The sequence below is a fragment of the Aotus nancymaae genome, unplaced genomic scaffold (assembly GCF_030222135.1).
Source record: "Aotus nancymaae isolate 86718 unplaced genomic scaffold, 86718_ANA_hifiasm-v0.15.2.pri h1tg000029l, whole genome shotgun sequence".
Lineage (NCBI taxonomy): Eukaryota > Metazoa > Chordata > Mammalia > Primates > Aotidae > Aotus > Aotus nancymaae.
In genome coordinates, this window is record NW_026988442.1 from 19,254,467 (window position 1) to 19,268,188 (window position 13,722).

The following is a 13,722-nucleotide window of genomic DNA, read 5'->3' on the forward strand; positions in this document are numbered from 1 at the left end:
ATTCTTCTGGTATCTGTAGTTTTTGTGCATCTAGTTTATTTAATAAAGCTTCTTTATTCTGGTGACAGAAGCCACCACTCTGATAATTAATTTATGCTTTGAGTAATTAATTAGCTCAACCACAATGATTTTGAGCACCTGATAAATATCCCATGATGTGCTAAGGACTATAGTTACAGTGGTGACCAAAACCAGACAGTCTTTTATTTTTTTTAACTTATCCTCTGTAGTGGTCATGGTAGACACATTGATGCACCATTGAGATTCTCCCAGGGAATAGAGAAGCATGGTGAGCAGAGAACACCTGGCTTAGGATCTGACTCAACTGCATACAGCAGCTTCACCCAAGGCCACATCCTTCTTGGGGCAGCTTACTTCCAGCATGAGTGAGGTAGAAGGTAAACAATATTGTTCTGGAGCTCTCTGCAGAAGAGAAGCTTTTGGGGGCCTGTATCACAATCTGATTTCTTCCTCTGGCCAATCTTGCTTTCTCCCCCTGCCTTCCACAGGTGTTAATTCCTATGCATTGATAAATATCTTGCACTCCAGCCTTCATCTTAGCATCTACTTTCAGAGAATCTAACCTGGACAATGGGTCAGACAGCAACTAAAACAATGCTTATTCAAAGAAATGTGACATTGTAATGTGATAAGTGCTCCAAAGGGAAGTTCCCTGGTTTCTTGTTCTCATGTCTACACTTGGAGATTGCCCCTCTATCTCCTACCTGGATGGTGGCCTAAATGCCACCATCTCTTTTCTTTTCTTTACATCCATACTTATACATAGCCACACAGACAAAGCTGCTCGTAAGCACCAAAACTCATTCCAACAATGCCTTGCACAGATAGAAGGTATTTCTGAAAACTCGGTAAAATGGAAGAGTTGTACAATGAGAAAAGGCAAATGGCTTAAAATATAAAAATAGATATTCCAGTTCTTTAAAAAGTCCTCTTATTATTTCTTCCAACAGGGACTTAGCCTATTATATTCACAAGTTTCTTTGATTTTGTGGCTTCAACACTGCATATTATTATGCCAAGCAGAATCGCTTCTTGCCTCCATTTTTACTTCTCAGCCCTTTAAAACTACATCCCCTTTTGTTACACAAGTGTATTCATCTGAACAAACTCACCGAACTATACACTTAACATCTGTATATTTTATTGTATGCAGTTATAATACTCCATTTAAAAAAAACGGTAGCTCCTCAGGCCCATAGAAATAAGTGGCTATGCAATCTACTGTTAATCATACCTTTACTATACGATGGTCTAGCAAGGTTTTTGAGATTGATTACTCTTTATTGCTATCTGATTACATTCTTGGAAAAGATGGCATTCTTTTCCCTCAGTTGAGTGATGACTCTTGGGGTGAGGTGGGTTATTTCTTCTAGCAATATTTGCTTACTACTCAGAGGAATTTTTGCTACACTGTGAGCTCTTTGAGGGAAGGAGTTATGTATACTTGTTTCTATGTCACCTACACCTTGCATCCAGCCTGAATCAAAGAAAGGTCTCAGTGGATATTGAAGGCAAAAATTAATTGATAAATGGATGAAGGAATGAATTATAAAAGAAATGTGTAGGCTGTGGGATCATGAATGGAGACACAACCAGGGATTTATATAGTTGTTGCTTGGGTCTTGTGTACCATTAGGGCCCAGATTATTTGGGTTGGAACATGAGCCACACTTGAATCACACAGAGTTTAACCCATGTCACCTGGCCTTCTAATGGTGCTCTTTGATACCTGTTGCTGCCTACCATTGAAAGATTCATTTTCATATTCAGAACTCTTCTTCATCAACTTCATAGTCTCTATGCAGATTATTAACATTCATAAACCATTTGGACAATTGCTCATTCCTGAATAAACTTGTTTAAAGCTAAACATGCTAAAAACTTTTATGACCTTGTGTCTTTATTCACATTGTGCTCTTTATGCAAAATGCTCCTTTCCTATATATTTCCTACAAATGATTGTTGCAAAGAGTGTGGGTGTTGAAGTCCTGAAGATCTAGGTTCAAATTTGAAGTCTGCCACTCATGAGTTGGGTGACCTTGAACAAGTCACCTTAACCTTTCGGAAACTCAAATTCCTCATCTGTAGAAAGGATGGTAGTGGTTTGAATGATAACTATTTCACAGGGTTGTCATGAGGATGAGATCAGGCAATGGACTGAAACATATTTGAGATCCTGGCGCCAGAATTGTGTTCAGGGCTCCGAGAGTGAGTATCTTCATAAATCTTGCATCCTAGTCAGTTCTCTTAACTCAGTCTAGACTGGGACCTGCCTGGAACATAATAGTTGCTAATTTGTTCCTCTCTCTTTTTAAAATTGTTTTCCTCCAGCAGAAATGATTATTACAAATTACGTTGTTATTAGTCTAGACCAGGGGTTAAAAACTGTGACCCAAGGGTCAAATCTAGCCTGGTTATGTAAATAAAGTTTTATTGGAAAACGCAGTCATGCCCATTCATATGTGTTAAAACTTATTACTTGTGGTATACTTATTATGGTTTCCTGGCTTGTGTGCCTAGTGGTGACTATAGATGTTCCATTTTGTTATGAAAAGTTTCGAGCAACTATATTTTTGCTTAAGTTGAACCCACTTTGGGAAACATTTACGCTCCTTTCATATCAGCAAGAGCAGCTTCCTTTCTCTTTTCTCTTTTAAATTCAAATTTATCAACTGCCTAAGTCTAGTCACCAGATTTGTCTTGGGGAGGCTTCCTATAGGTTTTGGACCTTTGCTTAGATCACTTTTAAGCCACTATTAGATTGTGATGAAGAGGGAGATGACACAGGGCCTGATGAACTGACAGTGAGCAGAGCAGCAGAAATGTGAGAAACCTTCTGGTTAGGTTCCTGCTGCTTACTTGGCCCACTTGCCTCCAGGGAATCATTCTCAAACTTTCTGTCTCACTATGTGACGGGAATCTCATATATCAAAAGCCTATTTTGTAACTTACATGATAAGGCAGAATTTTAATAAACTGAGCTTTGCTTAAGCTGCAGAGTTGAGTTTGGCAATATGTTGGTTGAGATTGTCATGAAGACTCATCTTTCTGGTTTGGACAATCAGAATTATTGGGTCATGGTTCTGGGAGCTTTTGGCTTCTTTCTTACATGATATTGACCAGCTACACTTTGGTTAGCATTCACAAAAGCATGACAAAACCAAATCTGTATAAGTAGTCTGTCCTCTTACGTCCTCAGGTGAAGAAAAGCCTAAACATTTTCTTCTTTTTTTTTCATTTAACTTTCCTTTATAGGTCCTTTATAATTTTTGTTTCTATTTGATAAGAATTAAATTATTTAATAAAGATTAAAACAGCTGGATTTATAGAATAGGTTCTGAGTACTTCTTTTCTTGTGTCTGAAGGCGGAGATGAATTTCTCATGTTGTAGATAGCAACAACAATTTGCCAGTTGACTGTATTTCAGGAAAGATTTGAACCAACAAGCAAAGACTAGCTAGCTTTGAGTCTAGGGGATTAAAGCAATTGAAAATAATATTTTAACTACAGGGGAAAGTCAGTGAGTTACTCTCACAACTGTTTTAACTCAGGTTTATTGAGTTTATTAATAAATCTAGTTGAGAGGTCCACATTCTCTATCTTTGTGTTTCTCAGTGTGGTCTACAGATCAGCTATATTGGAATATTCTGCAGGAACTTGTTAAATAAGCTGATTGTATGGACCTACTCCTTATTCAGTGAATCAGCATCCTGGGATGAAGTTAGGGGAGGGGATGTTAAAAAACAGTAGAATTCTATAAGTTAAACAAGATCTCTGGGTCATCCTTCTATTTATTAAAGTTTGAGAACCAATAATGAGTAAACTATTCTATTTTTGTTGCTCATAATGGAGCTTCTAAAGGCAATATAAACAAAGTGCTGCAGCATAGGACCACGCAAGATGGTGTAAAAACACAGAAGATGGACCACTGAGACAACCTGTCAATTCATCGACTGTCTACTACAGTTGGCTGAATTGACTGAAACTCCATCTGCTTTGTTGGCATGTAGACAAGACTTTATTGGTAGAATGTTGAGAGTAATTGATTTCACATGATTTTTACATACCATCACTAAGGACTTTTGAGTACGTTTCGTAAGAGACTTAGAGGAGTTGATACAGGAAGGAAAAATGAGCTCCTGGACCCCTTTTTCACATACAGTGAAGTAACACACTCTAGCCTTCTCCTGACTTTTACTGAACCCCTAAAGGAGTCAGCTGCTTTGCTAGGGGGCTGAAAGCTGGTATTCATGTATATTAGGCAATTCTTGCCCCAAGGATCTTTCAATTCAGCTGAGTAAAGAAAGTAACTACAACTTTTAAAACCTAAAACCTATTATATGTTAGTGCAAAATGCCAGAGAGTAGAACAGATTATGAATTTAGGGGCCCAGTGAAAGGTGACATTCCTATTTTCCTGAGGACAAGAGGTTGTAGGAGAAAGGTCAAAGAGTTTAAGAAATATTTTTTGGATAGTACATTAGTTACAGTTCTCTAAAGAAACAGAACTAATAGGGAATGAAAAACCAGTAGAAAAAAAATATATATATTTCCCTGATGATGAATGATGTTGAACATTTTTTAAAACATATACATAGCTGTGTGTGTATATATATATATGTATGTATATATAGAAAATATATATACACTATATTTTATATATGCTTGTGTTTGTATACACACACACACACACATATTTTCTATTGGTTTCCAATTAGTTTCCTATTAGTTTTGTTTTCTCTAGAGAATTGCAACTAATGTAATAATACTATCCAAAAAATAATTCTTAAATCCTTTGACCTATATATATATGTCATGTGTGTGTATGTGTGTGTGTGTATATATATGTTTTATTTATGTATATTTTTATATGTTCTCTCTCTATATATGTGTATATATGTATCATCCCATTTTCTCCTGGATTGGAAGGTTACTGCTGAGAAATCTGCTACAGTCCAATAGGGATGCCTTTATATGTGGCTTAATGGTTTTCCCTTGCTGCTTGCTGCTTTCAGAATTCTCTTTGTCTTTTGCTTTTGACAGTTTGATTATAGTATCATATATCATATATAATATATATTATATATAGTATAATATATAGTATTAAATATTTTATATATATACTTAGAGAGAGATTTTAGATTTTGGAGGATGATAGAGGCTAGAGATCCAGGGAAGAGTTTTATTTTAGTCTGAAATCATCTTTTTCTTAAGGCCTTCAACTAGTTGGACAAGGCCCACTCACATTATAGAGAGAAATCTGCTTTACTCAAAGTCTGTGATTTAAATTTTTACTTTTAATTAACACATAGTAATTGTACATATTTATGTGATGCAATATGATGTTTTGATACATGTATACATTGTGTAATGCTCAACTCAGGGTAATTAGCACATCCATTGCCTCAAATATTTGTCATTTTTTTGTGGTAGGAACATTCAAAATCTTTTCTTGTAGCTATTTTGAAATATGAAATACCTTTATCTGACCATAGTTATCCCACTGTGTAATAGGATGCCAGAACTTATTCCTGCTTCTGAGTTGTAACATTTACCTGTTGACTAACCTCTCTTTATTCTTCTTGACCCCTTACCCTCCCTAGTTTCTGGTAACTGCTGTTCTACTCATTGCTTCCATGGGATCAACTTTTTAAGATTTTGCATGTGAGTGAGAACATATGATATTTGTCTGTGTCTGGTTTATTACACTTAATATAAGGTCCTCCAGGTTCAACCATGTTGTCACTAATGATGGGATTTTATTCTTTATATGGCCGAATAGTATTCCATTTTGTGTGTGTGTGTGTGTGTGTGTGTGTGTGTGTGTACTACACTTTCTTCATTCATCTGTTGTTGGGCACTTCAGTTGATTTCACATCTTGGCTATAGTGACTAGTGCAGCAATGAACATGGGAGTACATGGCTCTTTGACATATAAATTTGATTTCCTTTGGATATATACCCTGTAGTATATGGGAGTATATCCCCGTTGTAGGATTGGCAGATTATATGGTAGTTCTATTTTTAATTTTTTGAGGAATCTTCATACTGTTTACCATAATGGCTGTACTAATTTACATTTTCACCAAAAATGTGTAAAGGCCCCCTTTTTTCTACACCTTTGCCAAACAATAAGCTTTCTAACTGAAATAAAATGATATCTCATTGTGGTTTTAATTTGCATTTCCCTGATGATTAATGATGTTGAGCATTTTTTAATATACCTGTTAGCAATTTCTAGGTCTGTTGCCCATTTTTAAATTGGATTATTATTATTTTTTATTATTGAGTTGTTTGAGGTCTTTATATATTCTAAATATTACACCTTTGTCATATGTTCATGCCCAGAAATTTATCAATTATTTTTTCTAAATTATCCAATTTGTTCATACACAGTTGTTTGTATTAGTCTCTCATGATCCTTTGTATTTCTGTGGTATCAGTTGTGATGTTTCCTTTTCGCCTCTGATTTTATTCATGTTTACCTCTCTTTTTTTTTTTTATTAGTCTGGCTGAAGCTTTGTTGATTTTGTTTATTTTTTTTAATGAACCAATTCTTTGTTTCATTAATTTTTCTTTGTATTTTTTTGGTCTCTATTTTGTATATTTCTGCTCTGATCTTCATTATTATTATTTCTACTATTTTTACTATGTGATCTATTCTGGGGAATATTTTAAGGGCATTTGGGAAGAATGTATATTCTGCATCTGTTGAATAGAATGTTCTGTAAGTGTCTGTTAGGTCCATTTGGTCTACAGTGCAGTTTAAGTCTAATGGTTTCTTTGTGATTTTCTGTCTGGATGATCTATTTATTGTTGAGAATTGGATGTTGAAGTCCATTACATTTTATCTCTCCCTTTATATCTATTAATATTAGATTTATATAGTTAAATATTCTAGTGTTGAGTGTATATATACATATTTACAATTATATATGTATACATATACATATCTACAATTATATCCTCTTGCTGAATATATCCCTTTATCATTATATAATAACCTTTTTTATTTTTTGTTTTTTATTTTTTACAATTTTTGACTTAACTTCTATATCATCTAAGTATAGCTACTCCTACTTTCTTTAGGTTTCTGTTTGCATGGAATTTCTTTTTCCATTCCTTCACTATCAGTCTGTATGTGGCCTTACAGGTGAAGTGAATCTTGTAGGCAGGAAATATTTGGTTCTTGTTTTTTATTCATTCAACCCTGCTATATCTTTTAATTGAAGAATTTAATCCATTTACATTCAAGGTTATTATCGATAGGCAATGACTTACTCCTGCCATTTTGTTGACTGTTTTCTGGTTGTTTTATAGAGCCTTTGTGCCTTTCTTCCTCTCTTGCTGTTTACCTTTGTAGTTTGGTAGGGATTTTTTGGTGCTAAGCTTTAATTTTATGCTTTCTAATTTGTGTATCTGCTGCAATTTCTTTCCTTGTGGCTATTGTGGCATTAATATAAGAAATCTTATAATACACTATCTTAAGCTGATAATAGCTTAACTTCAATTGCATAAAAATGCTTGCATGTTCTTCACATGTACCCCAAAACCTAAAATGCAATAAATATATATGTATATAAAACACTTTACACTTTTACCCCACTTCCACAACTTACATTTTTTATTGCCTTAATTTATATATTTATGTATTGTGTGTTCCTTAACAACTAATTTTAGCTGTAGTTATTTTTAGAGCATTTTAACTTTTAAACTTTATATTAGATATTTGAAATATTTACAGAGCACCATTACAGCACTGGAGTAGTCTCTTTTTTTGTTATTTGCTTGCTTTGTTTTTTTGAGTTGCAGTTTTCTTTATAGTAACTATCCTCCTTTTGCTTTCACCTGTAGTACTCCCTCAGCATTTCTTGTGAGGTTGATCTAGTGGTGATAAATTCCCTCAGCTTTTATTTGTTCAGGAAATACATTTTTTTTCATCATTTATTAAATATAGATTTTCTGGGTTTAGTGTTATTTACTAATAGGTTTTAATTTTCTTTCAGTACTTTGAACATATCCCATTTTCTCCTGGACTGAAAGTTACTGCTGAGAAATCTGCTACAGTCCAATAGGGATGCGTTTGTATGTGGTTTAATGGTTTTCCCTTGCTCGTTTAGAATTCTCTTTGTCTGTTACTTTTGAAAGTTTGATTATAGTGTACCTTGATATAAACTTTTGGGGTTTAATCTATTTGGAAACCTTGGAGCTTCCTGGATCTGGATGTCCCTATCTCTCCCAAGACTTTGAAAGTTTTCAGCTATATTTTGATAAATAAATTTTCTATAACTTTCTCTATCTCTTCTTTCTCTAGTAATCCTAAAATCCAAATATTTGTTCACTTAATGGTGTCCCATAAGTTCTGCAAGCTCTCTTAATTCTTTTTCTATTTTTTTTTTTTAAACCACCCCTTGACTGGGATATTTTGAAACATCTGTCTCTAAGCTCAGAAATTCTTTTGCTTGACCTAGTCTGTTGCTGAAGTGCTCGGTTGTATTTTTTTTATTTCTTTCATTGAATTCTTACTTCCAAGATTTTTCTTTGGTTCTTTTAATGCTGTCTATCTCTTTGTCGAATTTCTCATTCAGATCATGAATTGTTTTACTGATTTATTGAATTGTTTCTCTGTATTCTCTTATATCTCATCGAGTTTCCTTAATATCATTTTGAATTCCTTTTCAGGTATTTTGTACGTTCAGTTTTTCTTTGGAGTCTGTTACTGCAGAATCATCGTGTTCCTTTGGAGGTGTCATGTTTTCATGCTTTTTTATGTCCCTACTTTGGTATCTGAACAACCGGTGGAGCAGTGACCTCTTCCAGTTTTACTGATTAGCTTTCATAAGATAACATGTTTCTCTATAGATGGGTCCTAGGGTATCAGTTGGTAGGCTGAAGTGGCTTTGGTTCTGGGTGAATGAAGTAGTAGTCTCAGTGTGGTTTCTTAAGTATAATCCAGGTTAGCAACGTCTTTGAGAGCCGCTGTGGCATTTTGTGGCACAGATTTGCTGGACATAGAGTTGGTTCTCAGGTTGATAGGGCATGTGCACAGTTAATCTGTTGATTAAGGGCAGCTTTGCCAGCAGTGGGGCCACCAGGCTAGTTCTCAGGCAGAAGGTGCACAAAGCCATGTAGTGGTCTAGCTGGCTCCAGGGTGGGCCTGCCAGTGGCAGGAACACAAGGCTGTTTCTCAGACTGGAGGTGTACAAAAGTGTGTAGTGGTTCAGCTGGCCCAGGGTTAGTGGTCCCTGCTGTACAGGACCACCTGTTCCTTGAGTAGAGCTTAATGTTGTTGATTCTACTTATCTATAGGGTCAGCTCCTCATGAAGAGGAATATCTGTTTCAATAAGACTGTGAAGAGCTGGTTCCAAATACTCGCAGTCTTTTAGGGTATGATTACCTTCAATTTGAGGCTGATTCATCAAAGCATAAGGAAAGAGGGAGAAGAGAGGCATGTTCTCCCACATTCTTATGAACTCTTTTGGCTTCTGTGCATTGAGAACATGGAGTCATTTCAAAACCTCGGGTCTACGTATCTCCTCAGTGGCAAGAGCAGTGACTGGTAGGAAATTCAGGTGATTAGAGAAACAAAAAAAGGGCCCAGCAAAGTGTCTAGCACTAGGCAGTGGTACCTTGATGGGAGCTATTTTAGTTTAGTGAGCACTAGCTGTTGTAATGGATGAACTATCTATTCTCAGTGATTTGTAACACTCTCTTTGAGGTCTTTTAATACATAGGATTCTTCTATCTTGGGACTCAGAGTCATTTGTATGCAGAGAGTGGAGAAGGAGAGCTCTTAGAGGATCACGTGTAACATATGACCAGGACTGGAAGAAGCATGCATCATCTCTGCTTTCTATTGTTTGGGCCTTAATCACATAGCCATATCTGATTTCAAGGCAGACTGTGAGGTGCAGTCTAGTTCTTTTCCTAGAAAGAATAAACTCATTAGGTGATCAACTGGCTATTTCTACCACAGGAGGAAATGTTGCTATAAGTAGACAACTTAACTTTGGACAGAGGTAAAAACAATAGAGTCAGAGCAGGAAAGGTAAAAAAGAGCTGAAGTCCTGTGTGGCCACCAGAAATGCCCTGGTATCTCCAGAAGTAGCTGTAGGAGGATCCAAAGGAAGTTGGTAGTTCACTGAATTGAGTCAGGAACCCCAACAGCTCTTATACTGGACACTAGCATCCTCATACTTCCCTATGTGTCAGAATTGGGATCTCCAGAAGCATATTGTAAGGCAGTATGATGTGTGGGAAATTTGTAAGGAATTAACACCATGGAAAGGAAGAGTAGAAAGTAGGATTGAATAGAGGAAAAGTTCAAACTATTATGTGCCCACAAATCCTCGTTGGCCAACTCCACAGGTACATTTGGAGCACATATGGCCCATCAAACTTTTCCCATGGTGGGCTGAAATTATACATCCTGTAATTATTTACTGGCTGTGGGCTGGTGTAGGAAGAACATGCCCCCGATATGCAGCTTTGTGCAACTGAGGCAAATGCTAAAGGGGCCACTTCCAAGGGCTAGGGCAATGAGTCCTTCTTTGCAGAGGGGTCTGGGAAGGTCATCATTCTGTCCCTCACTATAATTTTAGTTCACTGCTACTGTATAAAGCAGTGGCCCCCAAGCTTTTTGGCACTAGGGACTGGTTTCATGGAAGACAATTTTTCTATGGGTGGGGGTCGGGGGAGGATCGTTTCAGGATAAAACTGTTCTGTCTGAGATCATCAAGCATTATTTAGATTCTCCTAGGAGCACTCAACCTAGATCCCTGGTGTGCGCAGTTCACAATAGGGTTTGCGATCCTGTGAGAATCTAATGCCACCACTGATCTGACAGGAGGCGAAGCTCAGGTGGTAATGCTTGCTCATCTGCTGCTCACTTCCTGCTATGAGGTTCAGTTCCTAACAGGCCACAGACAACACCAGCTTGCAGCCTGGGGATTGGGGATCCCTGATCTAGAGTAATGCAAAACATTCCTTCCATGTTTCTGAGGCCTGACCCTTAGGTATTTACAAACAGCCAGCTTGCCTACTACATTTCATTTGTAATCACACCTGGATGCCATTCACACATATTTAGTTTAGTTTAAGCATGTTCAGATACGTTACCTGTTCCTCCTTGAAAGACTTCCTGGTTACCCTGTGTGGCTATTTGTTCACCATTCTTGTATGGACCTTTGAAGCTGAGGGCTTGGACAGTTCCTATAGTGCAAGTTGTCAGAATCCCTCTCCCTCCAAACCCGATGACAATGTCCCTTTAGTAGGATTAAGGTACCATGAGGGCCTTTGCTTTTTAAATTAGGCTGACACAGAGCTTAGTAACTATAAGTTCCCCCTTATCCTGCCTCTATTTATCATTAATATGTTGAACTTCTCAGCTGGTGAAGGATAAAATAGTTGATAGCAAATGAATTAGATATCAATTAATTTCTAAAGCAAACCTAATGGGCATTTAAGAAGAGAATTTAATGTCTCATTTACTCTCTATAGCTATCTTGTTAAATGCCAATTAAGTATCTAAATATTTCCTACAAGCTTAATGAATTATAATAAGTAATAAGTGATTACCACTTTTTTCTAGGATCTTGGCACTCTCGACTTCCAGTGCAATGATATTAGACTTTTTTTTCTTGTCCTATTTATGATACAGATAAAATAGACTCCAACCTTCTTAATTAGCATTAGGTACCTTATTTAGCAATAAAGTACTAAATTTATAGTCAATTCTGAATATAAAAAATTTCAAAATGCATGCAGCTAGAGAACATATGAGTAATAGGATTTTTACTTGAAAATAAAGTGAGCACTACTAAAGTGCTACCTATAATGAATGCCTAATGTTTCGCCTTCTTAATGCCTGCCTCACCTCATCGTCTCACTGATATCATTTCTAAACACCAAGGCAGAGAGCATATTAGCAGACTCATGCATGAATTAATAGGGTGTGTTGTTGTGATTGATATGGTACGAGAAAACCTAAAGGAAGCAGTGGGGCAGGACTCCATCATACAAAATGGGGAAGGTTAGGGAGGCCTGGCCTGGGATATAGCCCTTCGAGGTTTTCTCTGTCATTCTGGGAAAATAGCGTGATGCTTATATTTGCTCTGCCAGGCTTTGATATCTAACAGCGCCCTGTGAGATTGGGGAGGATTAGCAGCAGCTATTCGGGTGGCAGGCTTAATGAACTATTGTTTCACTCCAAGGAGGGCTCTGGTTGTCAGTGGGAGATGCAGACAGCAAAGAAGCAGCCCCTGAAAGTGAGGGTTTGGGTAGGACTGCAGTGGAAAGAGGTGTGGAGTACTGGCCAGTACGTGAGTAGCACAGCGCTCCTGAGCAGTTAACGCTGGTAACGTCTTAGTTACATCATGAGTTATGTATGGATGTCATTCAGCTCAGGCCATGGAGTGGAGGTTAAGGATATGAAATTTGGCATCAAATAGACCTTGCCACACACTTGTCCTATGAGCTTGTTTATTTTGAAGATTTTTAAAAAGAATTTACTTAAAGCATGCAATACAATGCTTATCAAATAGCACACATTCAGTAAGTGCCCTTATTATTAGAGTGACTAACAATAATAAAAAATATTAAGGATGATGAAGTCACCTCATTTCTGTTTCTGAGAGTGTGTCTGATTTGCAGACTATCTGTTTGATAGCACTTCCTTCCTCATGAAAGTTATCTAAGTCATGATTCAGTTCCTTCCTAATGAAATTAGTTCAGTACAATCTGAAGCATATACAAATTCCATGCAGAGCGTTGGCATGCCTGTTCTGATGACATAGCCACTGCATGCAACATTCACATCATGACCCCAAGAGAAAAAAAAAAATCCATCATTTCTTCCAGGGAACAAAGGGAACACTAGGTCATGGTTACATGGCCATAGCTACTTCTCAAACACCTTGTTCAGGAAATACCTTGTTCCAAATACACGCTGCAAGGCTGAGGAGGATTCTTGCAACTGGGCACAGGGGTACAAACACCACCTCATTTCCCAAGGACAGCTCCACTCTTCAATGAGGCCATTCATCCTGGCCCTACACAATTACTGTCGCTTACACAAACAGTTATGGGCATTCAGATGACAAATGCTAGGCAGCCATCCAAGTCACGTTTCTGAAAAATATTTTTATTACAGGAAAATGCTCATGATGTAGCATTAAAAAGGGGGAGGAAAGCAGGAAACCAATCAAAAGCAGCAGAGAAAATAACTAGTATAGATCTCTGAGTTAGATTCAGCCTCCTTTCTCTCACCTCCAGGCTTGCTTCAGGAAAACATAAGACAGAAATCAAAAAGAGATAAAGGTTCAACTTCATATGCATCAACGGGCAATACTGGCCTTTACTGTGATGGTTCCTTTTGGATACCGGGGAGCGAGTTTTGCTGATCATGGGAAAAGTTCCTAAAATTCCCTTCTCAATAGCTTTCTCCTAAAGTCCAATACCCTCCAGTAGCTGGCCAAATTTTTGCTCTCGTCTCTCTCTTTTTGCCTCCAAAATATTCTAATTCCTGAGTTTCTTTGTTCGTGCTACTATCCATTCTCTGTCTAACCTCCTCCATTTTCCTCTCCTCTATTTTTTTTCTTCTTCCAGTTATATCTATGTGTAGGTCAGGACATGAGTAAGTGAAGATTTGAGCCGCAAAGCCTGGATTTGAAGCCTGCCTCTGAAATTGCCTAGTTAGATAAT